Below are 22,712 nucleotides of genomic sequence, written 5' to 3'. Positions count from 1 at the left end.
TGGTTAAGAAGTAAGTCATTTCAATTTTATTTAAATAAAACTATTAATAATAATAATATTTTAAATTATCTTCAGTCTCACTTACAGCAAGAAATTTTGTAATTTAATATTTAGCAGATAGTTTTTCCTAATATCTTAGTTTTTTTATATGAGAATGTACTAATTTTTACTATTACTACTAAATGTACGTAGCATTATTTTACTTTATTATGTATTTTGTACATCTATGTAAAAACTTACATATAAAACAGGATAATTGAATGCATTGAATAATAACTAAACGAATTCATAAATAATTAAATTATAAACGTCATGTATCGTAGTATGTTTAATATTTTTATTCTACCAAAATTAAATTGATATAAAATTATTAAATATTTATTAAACAGAAATAGTAGCAAATTGATGTTTCACATAAGTGTTCCAAAATTGGTTATTATAGGGAATTTAGTTTAAAATTTATAAGTAAATTAAAAAGTCCAAATTCTTATTTTCTCTTTACTGAGAAGTGGCGAAAACGAGCTATACCAAGTCTTCAAAACAGGAAATAATTATTCTACTCTATTCTAAAAATGTAGTCAGAAAAATGCGCTACCATAGCTTATAGTTATCTATGTCAGCTGATATGTCATTTCTTAATGTTTTCATATTCTTATGGCATTATCTCAGACATTTTTAGGCTTGTAGAGATATGACACTTTTCACATCCCTAGTCATACATAAACGGGTCAAACCCGTCCTGCTAGGAATACAAAACTTTTGTTTAACCGCTTATTAAGGGGATATTTATTAATCTGACTTATAGAGATGGGAAAATGAGCACATTGTTAAAGTTAACTGTATTTGCTGTCAAAAAATTGCTATGAATATCAAGGTTTTTTTTTCATACTCTTGAGCACAGAAAAAAATGAGCAACAGCTTCATCAAGGGATATTTTGTATTAATTATGTAAAGTCTCCACTAGCATGTTTTTGAGTTGTCCTCGCACGCATTAAAAATACGAGGTTTTTTTTTTTACATACGACAAAATAAACAATACATCAAAGTCGTAAGATGGTACAACGATAATGAGTTTAGTAAGTATAAAACCAAGTAAACATACCCTTTTTGTTTCAAAACAATTCTTTTAATACAAATTAATATCTGCACAAGATTTTTTTATTTATAGACACGAGTCTATTCAAAACCAAGTTAAGAAGAGTGTTCTTCAAAATTATCTAAAAGATATATGAGGCTCATCATCACAAAAACAAGCAATTTTTTTTTTGTATTTTTTGACACACTATCTTCAATTTACATTTCATAACCATTTGGAGTCGCCCCAAACGGTACTTAAAGTAACCAAAATTAATCGTCACAAAAAAGATTGAAAAATGAACAAATTGAAACCACATCGGTCCAAATATTAGTTTATAATAACAAATAAAGATTCTAAACTATAGCAAAAGTTATTGGGCATCTTAACTCATCCTATAAATTTGAATACAAAGCCTATACTTGACTCCAATATGTCTATGAAATATTGTCCTGTATGTACGAGTATATTTGAAGTAAAAAAAATTAGAAATGTCTATTTTTTTTATGGTTGTTCAAGATTATTATGATGTTGACGTACCACATATGATAATTATCTATAAATAAATAAATTTGATGACATCTTTAGGTATATAGAGTTAGAAATGTTAAACACTTACACAAATTAGGTCACAAACAATTACCTTCATTTCTATAGATGTGACATTAATTGTACTACAAAAATACTGTCTATTTCATTTAATTTAATTCGTTACTTCTCCTTGAAAACCATTTCACATTTTTAAGTTATAGTGTTACAGAGATAATAATATTTTGGTACAAGTTCCAATAACAAAATGCGTGTTTGTTATTTGATACATTACAATATTTTTTTTATTAGTAAAAATACAAGACAAATAAAGTAATTCAAAAACACTCGAAGTGATCTCCCCTAGATTTTTTTTTATTTGTAAAAGGGGGAGGGAATTTCTAGTTCTGGGCGAAAGTATTGCCTTTAGCTTTTAACTTTCGATACATTTTAGAAATAGTATTTGCCAAAATAGCCATAAATTTAATAGGCTGATTTTTTCCATCCCGGTTTTAACAAAATTTCTAATAGTTAGAAGTTAATAAATTAGGACCTGCTGCTATATACAACAAAACTTTGAAATATAATGTGTTAACTCTAATAGTTTGAAGAATATTTTGGAGGAGAGTTGCCGATTTATCAAAAGGTTCATTAGATCAGCTGCAAGCTGCCCCGAGATGCAGAACATATGTATACACAAATCCTACTCAGTACATAAGAAGGAATTACTTTCAAGTAAATCCTCTATTCTGCTTAAGTCAAAAAAGTAGTTACATACCAGGACACTCACCAGTTTTACTTTAAACGTAGATCTTCCTTTCTCAGTAATGAAATTATAATGTTAACATCCTTAGAAAATAAAAAATCCTTTTCAGTTTCTAACTACAAAAAGTTTCGCACGCCTTCTATGTCATGTTTTGTACAACTCTCATAGAAGTTGACAAAATATAAAAGCTATATTAAACAGCTGTCAAGATGAAAATATTGATTCTCTGTCTGCCTAACTAAGACAAGCCACCATGTAAAAACTCTTTTCTTTTATTTTTCGATGGGCTCCGTGTAGACTTTTTGAAAGTGGGAAAAATTAAAAAATCAACTTTTTTTTTGCTACCCCTGAGTTCAAAAGTTTGAAAATTTTGTTATAAAATATACTATTGAAATATACATCATGTATGTATATGGACTTCAAAGTCAATTTCTAGGTTAGATATAGTTATAATTGTAAAAAAAATCATGTGAGCTTATACGTAATCATTGCAACTCCATTTGACTAATTAAAGGAACGTTACAAAAATATATTATTATTATTTTTTTTTAAATAACTTTTGTGTTTCTATGGAGGAGAGTCTATAAATGAAATTTGGAAATATGCCATTCGCAGCTTAATATTGTTATCTTTATTGATGCTGCAAGTTCAATTTTAATATTAGTTTAGCATAATATAGTTCCAAAATGTATTCATATCCCGGTAACACGAGAGTAGTTCTATGACAATCAACACCATTACTTGAATTAACATATATTTACCATGAATGCCATTCCTCAACCCATCTGACAGGTATAGTTATCTTCATATGTACAATGCATATCGTTAAATTCAACACACATTTCTTAATTTATTCAGGAATCGTTCTTCAAACATGTATTTGTATGAATAAAGACTTTCTTCCGTCAAATGGTTTCGCATTTTTCATATATATATATACACCATAAAAGAAATAATAAACTATTGTGAAAAATAGTATAATATTTATTACTGTTAATGATGAAATGTAAATGAACTACACAATTACAAATACTACACAAATCAATTATTTTGCGAAATAATATTAAAAGGAAGAGAAGGAATAAAAGTATATTTACTTCATCTATTAAATACAGATGAGGTAATAATTAAAAATTTTAGGGAACAAAAGTGCTTTTGATAAATTTTTGTGACATCCTCAATGTCCACCAACAAGTAGAAATTAACAAACTGTTTTTTATAGACTTAATGCTGTATAATCTTAATTCCATTTATAATATTATTATAGTCGAGTGAGACCTCTAATATCCAAGACGGAGAGTATCATAGCTGATATTCGATTTAAGTCTCCAAGCGTTGGATTGGTGAATTTTTTATTACAATTTTAGGAGAAAATGACTTCAATGTAGTAGAGGCAATAATTTATCAACGACTTTTGCTATCATTTATGGCTGCAGAATAAAAAAAAAGGACTACTTTTCCTGTAGGTCAGAACAAAACAGTCGCAAGATACACTAACTAAAAGGATTTTAAAATTTTGTTACCTTTATATATTTTTATTTTATAAAGGGGCTTTTCCCCATATTGTAACAAACAAAAAAGTAGTAGTTTCATCCTTGATTTCAATATTTTCTTATATTTCAAGTTAGTTATTGTTTAATTTTTCATTCCACAGTGCACTAAATTTATGGAAATTTTTAATAGTATAATGTCAAATGATTCTATCTACAAGTTTGATTATTAAAACAAACGACGTCTTAAATTTCATTGAATTACAAGGGAGTAATCTAATTAATTTACATAAAGAGTCTAGAAAAACAGAAAAGGGTATATTTTCATGTCTTTGAGATGTGGCATAAGAATAAAGTGTGATGTACAAATTGGAGTTGTATATATAAATATAATACCTGTATATTTTGTGTTAGTATTGCGTAGAGTTTTTCAACAAAAATGATTTCTTCTGGGAAATTGCTCTCGGGAAATTTTCTGTATTTAAACTGTTATGTTATATATTCAATATGAGCGTAAAAGGGATTAATTTAAAATACATGAAGATTCCACTAGTCAACAAATAAGATTGAATTGGTGTGTTCCTTAAAAACAAAAATAAACACACTATTATAAGCCAACATTTATGCTTTTATGACATTCAGAGAGCAGCATTTCAAGTAGTATAGCTTAATAAATAAATGTACATAATTATTATTTAAACAACAAGTATCAACTAACGCTTATTATAGTTTTTTAGGATCTTCTTTTATTTTACATAATTGTATTAATGAACTTTACAACAAACTATGATTTTTATTACGTTCATTAGACTTTCAAAAAAGGGATTCATATTTTTTTTTTTTTTTTTTTTTTGTACTTACAAAACTTTTTCTCCGATTAAAAAAAAAAATTAAAATATTTTTTAACTTTACTATCAACTTTACTTTTTACCTTTCTTATATATATTTCAAGGCAAACAATAACACTAAAGTATGTAGATGTTAAAAAAAAATGTAATTTCTAAATATATATACTTAGTAGACTACTAAAGCAAAAAAATTCCCTTACTTAGGTCATTTTATGTTTTGGGGAAAAAAAGGCAATTAGAAACACACTATCTCAATCGAAAGACAAAGATATGAAGATTTTGTGAATAGTGTTATTTTTTTCAACTTGTATCTCAGGATAAAACAATATTATTGAATAAAAAAAAAAAGATCGATTACACAGTAACTTAATTACGATTCTATAGGAAAATAAAAAGTTATTTTTATATAATAAATGAATAAATTGGAAAGCTTTATAAATATATCGAAGCATCATACTTCAATGTTTCATATCCATTGCTATTTTGAAGTCATACTTATGTCGTGGTCTGTCCATACATCATCATTTCATTTTAAATCGTGTATATTCCATAACAATCAGTATTGGTTGTTGATGTAGATAATACCCTAATCATTTATAAACTCTCTGTTACTTTCCTTAAATCGTTTATATACTCCATAGATGGAAATATCTTTATAATATCTTGTGTAACAAATTTTTCCTTGACAGTCTATGTTAGTTATTAAATTACCTTATTTTTGGAGTTATTAGGGGTTGCCAAACAGACAAACTCCGCTCTAATAATAAAGAATAGAACTTTATACCTCACACGATCACACTCAAACGGAGTTACTCAGTAGAGTAAATTTTGTTTCTAAAAAATATGTATTTATCAAAATAAAGTTATAACCTTTCCAAATTTATGTTTATTGACAATACATTTTTGCAATTATGTTGAACATACGTAGTTTTTCTAGAAGGAAAATACTTTTTATGTGCAATGCATAGATATTGTATTAGAAAAACCTATTTATACAAAGTAAAAAGCGAGAAACGAAGTCCAGGTATTGGTTATTACAAATTGTAAAAAGTACTTTATTATGAGCTTTTTTCTACACATTGTTAATATTTATGCAATTTTAGAATAGCTTATTCATTTTGTGCATTTTTTTATTAGTGGTAGAGTTCAGGGACATTGTGACAAAAAAAAAATATATTTTGCTATTTTCTTTATGGAAAAATCTTATGAAAGGAAAAAAATAATAATCAAAAATGAACTTTATATACTTTCTCACTGAAACTTTGATTTAAATTTTTTGCACTATTTATTGTTGTGGTCACCTATCCCAAAATTGAAAATAACTTTTCGTGCTAGCCCCCACATTATTATTATATTAAGTTACCAAGATATGTAAAATGTATTTTTTCATTGTTTATTTAGAATTATACCATGTTATTAGTTTTGAAATAATATTTAAAAAAGATTCGTCGTGTTAATCAATAATATTAGCTAATATATTTTATTTTATTTTGAAATATGAAAATCAAAAAAATATCAAATATTTATACTTAAAAGAAAAATCTCAATTAGTATTCATCATCTTCTATTTAACTAATCATTTTTAGGCCCCACATTTATTTGAATTCTTCAGCCACATCTTTAAATAATACGGAATTTAATTTATTTAAATTAAAGTTTTCTAGAAACCACCAGAGCTGGGTGGTTAGACTTGTGTCTGTATTTTGAAGACTTGATTTGAGGTCAAAGTTAATGTCTCCAAACTTTACTTGGACTCCATACATAAGGTACCAGGCTTGAATAAAATTGATTCTATTCTCTATCATATTTTCTTCCATCATTAAATTTTTCCACTGGTTATAAGCTTTTCTTCTTAGTATTTTTGAAATAGGTTTCATAAAAATTAATATCGTTGTATAACAAGAATATTATATAGAAAATAAATTAACGTGTTTTTCATGTAAATAGAAATGTAATAGAAAGTGTGGAAATTTTAATCTTCGGTCGTATATTTGTTTTTTTCAAGTCAAGATTCAGTCATCGGAGGCTTTCTATTAGAGCTCTCCTATCTCCACCTTCACAAATCCTGGATGTATTATCTTTTTCTTGCCATTACTCCATGTAATTTTTTTGATTACGTTCTCGAGTTTCAAAGAGTATATAACTGTAACTGTATAAAGTTGCAAGATATGGACTTTCTACCATCTATACTAGATATTCTTTTTCATTAAACTTTAAAGAAACAAATATATTTCAAAATGTGTATTCTATCCGAAAAGTCAATTTAAATAATATTTAAAAATAATAATTCATCAAGAGAAGGAACATTGACTTAGAATAGAAATATTTATGAGTGCTTTTATAGATATTGAAAAAAAAAAAAAAGATTTTTATATAATGCTATGATATTTTCATAAGTCGTCTTTATAGAAATATTTATAGATTTTAAATCGTGGTGAGTTTTTTTATAGAGAGAAAACATATTAAGTGCTTCTTTGTTATGGTTGTCGTCATAACTGTTAGGTGACAATCTTTATGTTTTTTATTGACTAATATACTTTTTCTTTATCAAAAGGATTTTTTTATAAAAAAAGCCAAAACCATAAAAGAAAGAACCACCTCAAACTTGATTTAAAAGTTATATTTTCCACTTGAACAAATTGAATGGAATATTTTGAATTTAAAATGATCCTATCATTGGTGAGATTGAGTTGCAGCAATTAAGTATAAGCAAATATTATAGTATTATAATTACTTCATCTAAACTAAGAACAGTCTTTGATGTGCATATATTTGATATATGGTTTACTTCTTTAGGAGTGAATGTGAATCAAAGCTATGCACATTGAGCTCAAAATAATAATTTTTCCGGAGTCTGTTGTCTACTGATCTACTTTGCTCCAAATTTGATGAAAGTTAGATGTAACAATCATTTATTTATCTCACCGTGATATCTGCTTTAGGCTGCCAAATTCTTTTATTACCTGCAAAAAGTGTTTTTTTCTGCTGAGTCATAAATAATAATACATCTCGTTTAAGGCAATACTGTCAATTTGTCACTGAATGTGCTGTATTGGTAGGGATGCGAAATTATTGTCCCGCTGGTATGTAAAAATAAAAGAAACAGAATATTAACGTATTCACCATGACAATTTGAATCATGTATGAGAGGAGAGTAGCTTAGCTTTCATTTCGTTATATTAGATGAGCTGCAAGCAGCCGTGAGAGGACGGAAATATTCATTAATTCCATTCTGTATATAACAAAGACATATAGGCTGGAGTTACTTCGATGTTAATCTTCAATTCTTCATCTTGGAGTTCTACAAAGACTTATACTTACATATAACTCTGGAGCAAATCCTCATTTTTATCTCCGTTTTGCATGAACACACGTAATAGTTATTACTTTATACTTAGATGATCTCTCTTCAAAAATTAAACAATAATGACAACAGCATTGAAAATAAAAAGTCCTCTTCAAATTACCATAAAAACCCGCTACCCGTTTCTAGGACAAGTTTGATACACATCAATGTCGTATCTATTTTATTTTCTCCTATGAAGTTTTACAAAAAATATATATATACGCTGCCACAAGGTACGGTGCATTGTCTTTAAAAATGTATCGGAGGAGAGAGTTTTGTGTAATGTTCTTAGATACCTGTTTCTAATGCCTTAAGTCATTTCAAATTCATAGCTGACTGTTAAAAAAGTGTCGAAGATGTATTTATGAATGTATTTTTATTTATTGTTTTTTTTTTCGATTAAGTTATTTTGTTGTTTGAAACCTTTTATTTTATTTTATAAGTTTCTAGATGTCAATATGGTCTTTCAAGTATATATTTGGGAAAAAACTTTAAACTAAAAGGCTCATTAATGTCTCATAAACAATACATATTTGTTTATTTAATATAAAACTGTTTATAAACTATTTATGTATACAGTTGAAGAAAAAAACAAGATTAGCAAAAATAAATGAAAAATATAGTGATGTCGCTTTTTTAGGGATAGTCAACTCATCCTGCTTTATTTCTTGTTAGATTTTAAAATTATCCTCTTAATGGTAGTGTTTACGCTCATCAATAATTGTTTGTTGTAAAATACATATATCCTGAGTGCGTCTTTTTCCTTTCCTAGTAAAGACTTACAATTTTAAACAATTATACGTCATGTTGATTATTAATAACTAAAGTCGAATAAAATATGACTTGTCAGAATGTAAAAGAAAAAACAACTATTTTTTTCATAAACTGATACTGGCTTTTCTATTTGCTGTGAAAATTTACTCATTTGTACAAGGCAATGTATATATTCTTTAAAATAGAGATTCCATATTCAGACACAATATTTTGTATCAGCTTAATTTGTTGCAAGTTGAAGGTGAATTTCTAATTTTCTAATCTTGCCTTCTTTTTTGTTGTCTTAAAATAATTTTATTTGATTGAAATTATTTTAATTCCATTAATCAAAGTTTTGATACCTTTTTTTACGTTGTTTGGATTATTTTTCAATAGTTTTATTCAATTTCAAGTTTTTATTTATGATTTTAACAAAAAACCTTTTTTGGAAGAATTAATCTCCTTTTTTTACGAATAGGTGGGAGTTTGAACATTTGTGATTTTTTGTCCGATCAGCAGTTATTTACTGTTACACCAATATTAATTGACTTAATTACTTTTTTAATATACTTTTTGCGAATTCCCTTGATAATCTTCCGATCTTGGTGTTTGGTAGTATGCCTCAATGGCTTCACTCAAAAACAATACTTCCTCCGGGTTAGTAATCCTGGCTACATTTGAAATTATAAAACTTATTTTTAAAAGCCTTGATGAGCAAATAATCTTTCACTCCGACAATATTTCAATAGTTTTTAAGCATTTGTCTTTTATGTATAATATAAGATCTAATCTGTTTTTAAAAAGTGTTTATACTATTGAAAAGTCCATATTTGTATTCATTATATCCTTTGAGACATTAATTTCACATATGTATAAGACAAAAACTGATTGCTATACGCGGTACAGCGATATTTTATTTGTCCTCTTTTTTACAATAAAAAATCAGTTTATAAAACAAATGGAAACCTTTGAAACATTGCTTATTCATTAAAATTAATGATTTATTATATATATCTAGAGTTTTTTTACGGGTTTTTTCTTCTACAAATTAATATATTATTTTTGACCTAAATATCGTATTCATATGTTTAGTAATTTTTACGAATAAGATAAAGACAGAAACAAGTAATATACAACACGTCATCTCTATGTCATAATTAAGGTCAAATAAAAAAGTACTATAAAAATATTTTAAAACACTCACATATAGATTTTTATAAAGTTTGAAACTACTCAATATCATTTCTCCTTGCTTGACCATAGGGCATACAAAATATAGAGTATTTTTATAACAACAACATTAACCTTTTGACTGTCTGATGCACTAAAAAAGTTGAAACAGGTTATTTCTTGGGAGCTTGTACCTAAAAGGGTTGTCAAAACCGAAAGACAGTCCCTTTATATCATATTTAAGAGGACATTCCCAGTAGTTTTCATCATACAGCAAAAATAACATTTTTCACGTTTTTCTTTAGATACATAAGTTACTTCCAACTTCCAGGCTACGGGATAATTTACGATATGTTTTAGTTGCCTTAGTTAACAGTTTACCACTGAAAACTTCAATAACTTTAATTGAAATCAATAATCATTCAAAATAAATTGCTATAATTTGACTAATATTGATTTTTTTTTTAAATACAATTTTTTTTCTACAAATTTGAAATTCTGAAACTTCAAAAACTGTGCACAATCTTTAAGCTTTAATCAACATGGTTCAACCTTTAAATTTCTTCAATCTCTACTAAAAGGAACATGTTTAGACTACACCCACTCATTCGTTTTATAGAAAGCAAGCATGTATAATGTAAATAACATAAAACTTGAACCTTTTCTTCTTCTTAAAATATAGAGGGATTATTAACTACATATGATAGATTGCGGATTTACATACATTTACTTGCAGCATGTGTTCGGCTAAACGTACTACGGATCGGTATTTTGTTTATTTTACATACCTTCCACGGCCACAGCTGCATTAACTAATAATAATGTCATAAAGGTAAGACGGGAAGAAATGCCTTTTTATAACGAGGCCATGAAGATTTATGAAGGAGGTTTTTTTATCTCCTTAAGACACATAATTATTTTCTTTTTTAGATTATATTAGCAGATATATATATAGAAATATTTATACAAGTCTATAAATATTTGGGTATATTCAAACGACTGTTGCTCATTCATACTATAATTAAAAAATATTTCTTTAGTACTAGGTTATGTTTATTTATTCACTTACTCACAATCTAGTATTCTTCAAAGTTTAACTCTCCTCTTTGGAAAATAAATTATCATCAAGATAACATTTATATTCAATGATATCAAAATATTCATTTGCTGGATTGACATAGGTAATATGTAGAGCATAAATAAATATATATGATAGTACTGCAATTAAAATAAAAATTCAAATTTATGTTGGCTATCTGAATAACTAGGAATTGGAAAATGGTCTATTTTGCACTTAAAGTACCCAAAATTGATCATCACAATAAAACAATGATAACTTTGTATATGCAAGTGGACATATGGGATCCAAAAAAAGTTACTTAAATCAAAAAGAGGTTTTAAAAAATATATAAAACTCTCAGTCTAGTTATTTTATCCCACACATTATAATACAAAGTCTAGAATGAACTCCAATATGTCGATGAAATATTGTGCAGTATGTGTACAGTTTATGTAAGTAAATCGTACATTGCCAATTGAGCTTCAAAGAGTCGGTATTATTTGAAATTTATGTTGGTTTATAAAAATAAATTGAGTTAATATTTGTCAGCTTTCATACGCTATATTATTCGTTCCAATACGTCAATAAATAACGAAAATGTAGTTAAAAAAGCCTACAGATTGCAAAGCTTTTCCGCACCCAAAACTTAGTAAAGGAGGTTGCAGACATTGTGAATTGCTCTTTTAAGCTTGTCCTTAACTTCAGGAGGCTTAATAACAGCGGCGCGATCCTTTTTAGCTTTCAAAAACTCAAGCTTTATGAAAGGAAAACCTCCCCCATTTCTGGTCTCAAAACTTGCGACCCCCCTTATCGCCAGATTGTTCGCTACTGGACTATGGAATATGGGGGTTCATGGAGAGTAGACATTTAGAGTCGCCCACTGCAATAATTGTTTATATTTTGGAAGGTATAATTATATAAGAAAAATACTCCTGACACAAAAGCTGTAAACATTTTTATAACAATGATCAATATGACTCATTCTTCAAAGTTATTCATTTTTTACAAAAATAAACATTTTGGACTATATACCCCCCTAAAAATACTACGTATAGTTATAACTTTTTGTCTTATACATATGTGAAACATAACATCTAATCTTTTTTTTTCTTTTTTGAAAAGTATATTTCCCAAAAAAAGATTTATTTTTTCTAAATGAATAGCTGTATTTCTTCTTGTTATTACTATAGTAACATAAAATATGAAACATTCAAATGTTTTTCTTTATATAGTCGATTTATATCAAAAATGAAACGACTTGCTGATGCAAAATGTATAAGAATTAACATTTAAATTTTGATATTCTCCTTATTTTATGTTCAAAATATCTTTATATTAATACATGAATTAAAAAGCTAAAAGAAAGAAAATAGCTTGTGACACGTGTGTCCCGATGTTGTTGCATGCTCTACATGAATAAAAAAACTCTTATATTAAAAGAAATTTCTCATTATATATAATGATACTAAATTTGTCACATATTGATACGAAACGCGATGTACTTGACTTATAAAATTACTTGTAAAAGCACTGTGCATTTTAACATTTATTAAACTTTTGCTGTTTTGAACATTAATAGACTAGGGTTTAAAATGTTTTTTTAAATAATAATTTTGTTTTATTTTATTTTATAAGCCAAGAAAATGAGTTTTTACCTATAAGGTCACGAGGGCAATATTTTTAACTACAAAAATCCAACATGTTCATTTTTTATTACACTCAAATTTTATATGTTAATTTTTAATTTATCATAAGCATATACAATAAGTTTATAGAGATACATTAGATTCCACTTAATTAGTACATCCTATAAACCAAACAAATACTTGTATATTGCAAAAACTCGAGTATAATATTTAGTATATATATATATTCAGGAATTTGCTTTACCTGTGCACTCATTTTCATCAGTAGCATTTAAGTGGAATTGCATGCATCTATAAAAACTTATTCTATATCTTTATAATATATAATGATTTAACAAATTAAAGATTTGATTAAGATTGAAAATGCACATATTTGATTTTTTAAGGTCAAGAGAATACATAAATATATAAATCATAATAGTGATTATAATTGGTAGTAAATACTTTTATAGTGGAAAAAAGGAAAGGGGAAACAAGGAGAAAAAAAAAGAAGAATGAAACTACCATTTTAATAACTTAAATTTCCTTAATTTGTATACACGTCTAGAAATTCCTCCTACTGAAAATATGAAGGAATTTGTAAAATATTTATATGAACTTATTTCCTTATTTATTGATAATAATTATGCTCTCCTTTTTTGGTTGAGAATAAATAATATTTAAGAAAAAAAAAAAAAACCAATGAAACTTCACAAAAGGCAGACTCTGATATACCTGTACACCTTTAATATTTACTTGATTTTTAATCCAATCATTTCAAAAATAACCTATGTTTATTCAGCAAGCTTTTTTGTTTGTATAATAAGTTAACCAAAGTTCTAGGTATCAAATCAAATATTTATGGGAAACTCTCCCCTATAAAAAAATCATAAAATAATGTTTTATGAATAAATAAGGATAACGAATACAAAAATTATTGTTTACCTCCATATGAAGTAGTTTTTAATAGTTTATTTTCATACAAAAAACTTCCAAAATGAGGCGAATATACAGCACTGTACGGGGAGTCAGAATAATTTTAAAAACTGCGTTATGTGAAATTTGCGGGGTTTTAAAGTGCATTTTGCAGGGACTTTCTGTATTTATTTAATTTTTTAAATTATCAACTTTAATGTTTATCTCGATAATTAAATTTGAAGAAAAATGTAGTTTCATATTTGTCAACTTATACTTTTAAACTATTTATTAAAAAAAAGAATGATAGTATTATTTTTGAAATTCTTTAGATGTGCTAAATAAAATAAAATCCGAATTAGAGCAACTCTTTATTTCCCCGTAAATACATTTTAATAATATTTAGGAGAGTACTGGGTAATTTTCGACATAATCACTATCTACCTTAAAAATTTTGGGAGCAAAATATCAGCAAAACAATTATTTGGCTTTATTTCTATACTTTAAAAAAATATAACACAACTGTCTATTAAAATAGGAAACCCATAACAACTCACCCTGACAACTTGAAAAATGTTTTGGTATATAGCCGTTTATTTGTCATGCACAATTCTACTCTGTATTAAGCAAAGATATAGAATTAGGGATCGACATTATAGTCATTTATGTCTAGTACACGTCCAACAAGGACTTATAATATAACCCCCTAACCAGTATCCCATGTTCTTCTCCGTTATGAAGTGGTTCAAGGGTAATTCCATTCACTTCAAATTTAATTCAATCATGCAAATTTAATGTTAATTTAACATTAACACATTGAAAAACCTTGCTTTCCATAGTTTAACAATGATTATACCCTCAAATTCAAACTTTTCACCCCCAAAAATATATAATTTGACACCAAAAACCAACTTCAATCATAAATATGACCTCTAAAATCAGTGATTAATATTTTTCAATTTGTAAGCGCCACTCAGTGGTTGAGATTTCAAAAGTGGCCATATCTCGCTAACCAGTTGGCCGATTTTAGAATTATTTTTTGTAGTTGAAGGTCTGCATGTAATTTTTAAATATCTCTCAACAATAAATATATTTCGTTTTTTGAAATATATTGGAAATACCCTCATCTACTTTATTCAAAGATGTTCCCTCTTCGAAAATTCAATTTATAATAATTGTATCTTTGGATAATAAAAAAAAACACTGTTCGAGTCTACAACTAAAAAAAGTTCCGCACTAGTATAAGGTCATATTTTTACAACTATATACTGTAACATATTCATTTTGTATACATTTTATTCTTCAATTCCAGTGTTTTGACACATAGTCGTAAATATGTAAAGGGTCAAAATCCGATTTAGCGACCATTTAAAAAATATCTGTATGTTACAACACTAAAATTTGAACGTATTTTTAAATAAAAAGCACTACAGTATATAGTAGCTTAATAATAGAACATTACTCGAACTCGACAAAACTTTAATTTACTAAATTGTGCATTTATCTGATAATTACTGGAACTTGCATAACATTTTCTCTTGTTAAATATGTCTTTACTTCAAATTTTATTTTATCACCTAATCTTAAACGTTCAATTAATTTAATTCTTATTTTTCAAAGAATTACCTACAAGCAATAATATATAACATAAATTTTTTGAATACATTGTCCAACAGCAAAAATGGTACAAGAACAGTATATGCTCAGTTTAATTGAGTTTGATCCCCTAATTCCAAATATGGCCTTATTTTTTCCTCTGCTTATGGCTTTTCATGGCCTTCACAAAAAAGTCATATATTTTTTTCTATTTTGAAGGTTCAAAGCTTTTGTAAGTGCTTGGTGTCAAAGATAAATATAAATTATATGAATATATTTTAAAGCCCAATGTTGAAAAATTCTTAAATTCTATTTTTAAAATGTCTGTATCATACTTATAACTCGAGCTATGATTGCTTACTGTTGAAAATAGATGTTTTTTTTAAAGGCTCATAGTTTCAAGACAAATGTATTCAAAATTTTTAAAAGTATCTCATTTGATAGCTGGAAGTCTGAACTTTAATTTAAATTGACTCAAAAACGCTATATAGAGTTGCCGATTTGAGATAAGGCTACGAGAATATTTTAAGGACAAAACTCATTTTTGAATTGATCTCATAAGCAAAGTCCTTAACTTTAGACTGCCCTAGTTGGAAGAGAGAGAGAAAAAAAAAAAAAAAAAAAAGCGCTAAAGCTTTGAAATGAAATCTCTCTTAGCTCTTGAGATTAGGATCCTGAATTCTGGTTGGGGTTTCATCAATAGAGAAGAGTGTATATGTGATGAGGAATCCTGTGCAAAAGAAGAAAAAAATCCCCGCTGAATTGCCATTAACTACTAGGAAGGGATTTTTTTTTTGTGAGGATTTGCTCCAAGGACTCCCTTTAATGTCTGATTTTTTGGAATTCCTTACTTACTACGGGTCTGCAATGAGTCATCAGGTTTTCAATGGAGCTTAAAATAAGTATGCATGTAATCAAGTCATAATATATGGATGTATAGATGAGGAATGATCATAGTACAGAATAAAAAGTTAATTATTCATTAGAATATTAATTCTATGATTTCCTTAATAGACTTTATATATCTTGATGCATCACCCGAGTCTCAGATATTGATGAATCAAATACTATATTTTTACTCAATGAAAATGGTAACGGTGGAATGTTTCATGCCACTGAATTAGAATTGTGTTTTGTATATGTTCTATGAAATCCAGACATACTAAATGTCTAGATGATGTTATTCCTGAAGAAAAGTTAATTTTGTATTGAATTTTCATTCTATGATTTGCTTAAATGACTTTGATTATCGGGATGCAATATCACTTATCATAGTTTTAAATCTTGATGAACATATGTTTACCTATGACAAATTTGATAATGGTGTAAGTTCAAGCCATTGAATTTGAAATATGCTTAGTATACCCTAATGTGTATATTTCTATAAATTGTAATTAGTATGAAGCCTTTTAAACGAAAATAAAGATATTTTATATAATTTGCAATTAATATATGCTTCATTTATCAAACTGAATAAATCAATCTAGATTTGAGTGTCTTTTCCAAAGTGCCTAGAAAATCTTATTTTTCATAAATCAGCATAATGTAATAAGTCAATATATTTTTGTTTTTATAGTATATTTATTTAATATAGCTTTCGAATATAGATTAATTTGATATTTTTTATCAATTTCATCAACATTGTGATTGTTATACTTAATATATGAAATTGTGTCAATCGCCTTTCCTTGAGAGTTTATCCTGTCAATATTTTGCTATTCTGAATTTCTTGGCAATAATTTTCATTGCTTCTTTATTCAGAAGGTGTGAATTCAATTGTTCTAAATATATATCCTAGTTAGCATCTAGGTCCAGGTATTAGTGAAAGTTGCTATGATCTAAATTATTTAACTTTATATTCCTTAATTCTGAAGTGGTTTATAGAATAAGATATTATGTTTGTCTTAGAAAAAGTACTTATAAATAAATATTCGAATACACAAGAGTTTAAAAAATATCAAATACGATCCCTAGATCCTTTCAGATTACCAATGTTAATGAATTATAAATTGATAAGTAACTTTGACATCCACTTAAATTTGTACTGAGCGATACATTTATATAATCATAAGATTATGATATGAACCTTGTAATGGAGGAACATGTCATATCAACATTTGTACACAAATTTACTTCTATTTTTAGAAACTTTTATCCTTATAATATTATAGCTTGCTGAGAAAAATACCAAAACACCTTATATTATGGTCAAAATATATATTAAATATTCGCTTTATGTATAAGCCTAAAACTAAATGCTGCCATTTTTAAATTGTAATAAATACAAAATTTCAAAAATGACACTTGGCTTATTTGCCGGTAAAAAAGAAGTTGATATAATTTCTGTAAAGTACACACTCAACATGCAATGAAACTGCTTAAACAATCCGGACAATTTTTGTTTTTATTTGTGGTGAATTGACGGTCCATGTCAAGAAACAACGTTTCACATCATTAATCAAAACATGTTACGAATATTAATTTGGTTTTAAAGTTGGGCATCAGAATAAAAGCTGGGCTCCTCATGTATGTTGTATATCCTGAGTCAAAAATCTCACTATGTGGATGAATAATGGTTCTTGTCATCTGTATTTTGCCTTACATATTGCATGAAGAGAGCCAGTAAACCAAAGCACGGACTGTTATTTTGGAAAGACAAAAGTAGCAGGTTTAAAAAACATACAAAACACACTCTAAGATATCTAAATATGAAATTGGAATTTAGACCACTTCCTCACAATGAAAGATATCTAATACCTGTTTCTCCGAATCAAATTGAAATAATTGACAATCCGAGAGAGGACATAGAAGATGAATATACGGAAGTCCCATCAAACTGTTCAAGTAAACCTCATTTATTGGGCCAGGAAGAGTTAAATGATCTCGTTCGAGATTTACATCTGACAAAACTGTCTTCAAAAATTTTAGCTTCAATATTAAAGGGACGGAACCTTCTGCAAAAAGAGACTAAAATAAGGTTTTAAAGGAAACGAGATTCGGACTTACAAATCTCGCCAGAAGAGGGAATTGTTTATTGTAATTCCGTAATGAAGGAAATTCGCCTTGATTATAAAATTATGCAGTGGGTATGAAAGAAACCCATGAAAGTATGAGTCAAAGTTAAAAACACTACATTGAAAATAAATCGTCAATCTTTGGAGATGTAAAAGTTATGGCACTTTTGTTTGGTATGCATTCGACTATAATAAATGTTGCTGTTTTTTTATGTGTGTGAATGGGATAACTAGGATAAAACAACCTTTAAAGTAATAAAAAGTGGTATAAAAGAGTTTTTACTCCAGGGAAGAAAAATTTAATAAAAGTTCTCTCGTTGATCCAAAAAAGAAATTTCTTCCTCCAATTCATATTAAATTGGGTTTAATGATTTTTTTTGTATAAGTTTTAAACAAGAATGGAAAAGGATTTTCATATCTGAAAGAAAAGTTTCCTAAAATTAGCAATGCAAAAATAAAAGAAGGAATTTTTGTTGGACCTCAGATAAAAAAACTAACGTCGAGTAGTGAATTTAAAAAAACAAAAACAAAGAACTCTCAATCTGAGAGTGTGGATCATGGCTCTCATTAACGAAAGTATGTCAGCAGTTCTTAGGAAATGAAAAGGCCCACAATTACAAAGAACTTGTTAAAGATCTTATAGCATCTTACAAGGCTTTGGGTTTGAAACTTGAGTCTAAGAATAACTTTCCTAGATTCTCACTTAAATTTCTTACCGGAATATTTTGGAGAAATTAGAGATGAGCAAAGCGAGAGGTTTCACCAAGATATTCATTATTTGGGGAAAAATATCAAGAAAGTGCTAAAACACAATTTTGGTGGATTATTATTGGGGGCTAAATATTCTCAGTCAAAAATACAGATGAAAATCCTAGTCATCTAAATTATATTATACAAATATTTATATTCATTTAATTGAATTTCTTCAGACTTAAACAAATTTCACTATAAAACTTATACGCAGTAAATGAATCGAGTGTTTTCACGTGACGTCAGCGTCATGCTAACCTCAGCCATTTAGGGGGCTTAAATAACCAAGTTTTATAGTTCTAATAATAAATTCAAACTTAACTCTTTATCATTTCCATAAAGTAGTATTCTATGCAGATGTTAAGTCTTTTTATTTTTATTGTCATTTGATTATAATTTCCGCAGTACACCTCCAACTATTAACAAAGATCTAAGATTAAACATAGAAAACAGATTTGTAATTAAGATTGATTCTAAAATTCACTAGTTTGATTTCCACTGTTCATGTATCCTTATTTTAAGCTCCATAGACAAAATACCCGTAGTGAGTGAGGGATTTCAAGAGACGTACTTTCAATGGAGTCTAGAGCAGACCCTCACAAATAAAATCCTAGTACCCAGGGACAATTTGCAAGGAGTTCCATGCTGCACATACAGGCTTCTTCATTGGTGAACACCAATCCAGAATTTAGGATTCTAATCTGGAGAGCCAAGAGAAGTTTCATTTCAAAGTTTTAACGCTTAGTTTCTCTCCCTCTCTTTCCTTTTTTCTCTTAGGGCAGTCTAAATTTATGGACTTTTCTTATGACATCAATTCAAAAATGAATTTGGCCTTATCTCAAATTGGCAATAATATAGAGCGTTTTTGGGGAATCTCTTTTTTGAATTAAAGTTCATACTTTCAGCTATCAAATGCAATACTTTTATACTTTTTGAATATATTCTTCTTGAAGCTATGAGCTTCTCAATGAAAAACACCTATTTTCAACTTTAAACAATCATAACTTGAGTTGTAAGCAAGATAATGAGATTTTGAAAATAATAATTTAATAATTTTTTAACATTAGGCTTAAAATATATTCACATAATTTATCTTTATCTTCAACATCAAGCGCTTACAGAAGCTACGACCCTAAAATAGAAAAAAATGTATAACCTGCTTGTGAAAGTAATGAGGCAAGTAAGGAAAAAGTTATGCCATATTTGGAATAAGGGGATCCAACTCTACTAAGTTGAGCATATGCTGTTCTAGGGCTTTAAAAAAAGTGTGATTTTGTTGGACAGTGTTATTATTGAATATAGTGATAAAAAAGTTTTTCTTGTTTTCTATTCACACCCATGGAGCATATACAACGAACAACACAGCCACCCTCAAAATCAAGGAAAATCAAATTTAATACAAAAACCTATGCTTATAGAAGATATAATAGGAAGTTGAGGTATATTTCGTTTCATTTATTATTGAAAAATAAATCATCACATTTGTAAAAGATAAAATCTAGTCAAGAAAACAGCGCAAATATTACGAAAATCTTATTCATGAAACTAAATGTTAAGTAGAAATCATTTAAGGATAGATATTAACTTAGTAAAATAAGTCAAAGACAATTATTTTTATTTTAAATGATCCTAAAAGTGGTCAGATCTAGTTGCAACGACTAAGTAAAAGTAAACATTACATCATTACAATTACTTCATCTAATCGAGAAATTGTATTTGAAGTCCAAATAGAAAATGTATGTGTCCTTTTCTAGGAGAAACCGTGAATCCAACCCACGCGCTTTGAGTTCAACATAATTTTATTACCCTGCACGTTTTACACTAAGCTAAGTCGTTCAATAAGAATACATAATAATGTAATTTTTACGATTGTTGGTGTTAGCTGTCAATATCATACATTTCCTAAAAAAAATTTCCAAAACAGTGCAAGTATCTTTACTATTTATAATGAAATATATATATATATGAAAGAGCTGTCAAATTTTAATCACATGTATCAAAGTAAAAACATTTTTACTTAATGACTTTTTAAAACTGTAATGAATGATTAATATATAATTATATAAGCAATATATAGTTTAGTGTATGTTATTGTCCAATAACAAAATAAAATGATGAGAAATATTCTTAAAAAAACTTAGAAACACATATCAGAAAAAAAAATAAAAAAAAAATGATAGACTAATATCTTCTATTCATGACTTATAATTGATTTTATGTTAAATAATATATTTTCGGACACTTTGATTGTTTAAAGTATTAATTTTTAATACAATCTTTTCTATAGCCCTTCTCTTCACTATATATTTTTTTGTAAATTAAATCCGTCTCTGAATGACATAATATAATATATATAATTTCACTTGTACATAAATTTGATTTAAAAATATAAATAATACAATAATACACTTATATTTGTTGGCATCAATATATTTTATATCTGTATGTTTATTGCTTAGATTCTGCCTAGTAATTAAGGATCATATATACTCATTTACTAGTGTTGAGCCACAAATTTGGTCCGAGAACAATTTTTTACCCGGTTTAATCACAAAGAGTTTTTCAAAGTTCTCAAACCGTCGACATAAATTTAAATCTTAATTTTATACCATTTCTACTTTTAAACAACAATTTTATTTGTGGGATGTATCAAAGACCAAAATAGTTTAGTATTTTAATAATGAATTTTATTATCTAAACTTAACCCTAATATTTACGTTGGTTAAAATAACGTTTAAATTTTTTTTAAATAAAATATTTTTCTTTGGTTTGACAACTTTTCAAATAATTGATTCCTGGTACTAAATCAAACAATTACTATAGAAAATTGGAGTTAAATATTTTTAATAACTTACGTTGGTAATACAAATGAAGTGCCTTCGAGAGAGAGTATCTTATTCTTATGTTATTTCAAATTAAGTTGCAAGAAATCAGGAATTAAAGTTTTGAGATGTTAACCGTTGCGAGTTGATAAACTTCTGATCATCCGTTTTATAAATTGTTTGCAAAAAAGTAGAACTAAATATGGTAAAAAGAGATTTGAACACACTTTTTATCAAAGGACGACAGTTTGAAGAGAGAGAAATTATTTTTTATTACTGATATAATATGTATACTCTCCCTTAATAAGCTGCACGTATATTATAAATTTTTTCAGCATATACGAAAGCGTGTTTTTCTCTCAAAAATGTATCATTGGAAAAGCCCTTATGTTATGAATTTTTACTCAATAACATATGTACTCTTTTTATTGTGACCTAAAAAATATTTTTATAAAGAAGTGTATCAACATTCAAGTAAATTCTTTCTGTTATAAAGGAAGTTACGTTCATTTTTGTCTCAATATGAGGATAAATAATTAATTAATTTCTTAGGTTAGATAAAAAAAATGAAATTTAAATATTATTATTTTGAAATAACCAGGTTTTCAAATCCGAACTTTTTCAACTTGTAAGATTTTTTTTTTCATTGATGTTGGCAAAGTAAACTCTGTTTTTTACTTTCTAAAGCTTTCCTTATTCCTTCTCAAGGAGAGAACATCTAGCTTTAAATTGTATCCAAACGTGTGAGATTATGTATGACAGAATGACAGACTGATAATCTATTAGTAGAATTAAGGATATAATATGGAGTAATTCTTATGTACATATATATCCTTTCTTGATACGGAATAGGACTTGTCTTTATTTCCCTCTGCTTTGCCTATCACATAGACCTTACATTTTAATATTTTTTATTAGCAATGTAAACTTAATTACAGTCTTTAATATAAACAA

The 22,712-nt window shown here is 27.3% G+C and overlaps 1 protein-coding gene across 1 annotated transcript in view; it reads right to left on the bottom strand.

Annotated features, from left to right (window-relative positions):
* LOC121113722 (neuropeptide F receptor-like) overlaps positions 1-22,012 on the bottom strand; it is a 94,161-nt gene extending 72,149 nt beyond the window's left edge. The window contains exon 1 of the mRNA XM_040707575.2: positions 21,792-22,012. The gene's annotated coding sequence lies outside the window, so the exon portion shown is untranslated. The remainder of the gene's footprint in view (positions 1-21,791) is intronic.
* Positions 22,013-22,712: the final 700 nt, after the last annotated feature.

This window comes from Lepeophtheirus salmonis, chromosome 2 (assembly GCF_016086655.4).
Source record: "Lepeophtheirus salmonis chromosome 2, UVic_Lsal_1.4, whole genome shotgun sequence".
In the NCBI taxonomy this organism is placed as follows: Eukaryota; Metazoa; Arthropoda; class Copepoda; order Siphonostomatoida; family Caligidae; genus Lepeophtheirus; species Lepeophtheirus salmonis.
Note: the sequence above shows the minus strand (reverse complement) of the source record. Positions and strands in the feature narration are given on the sequence as shown.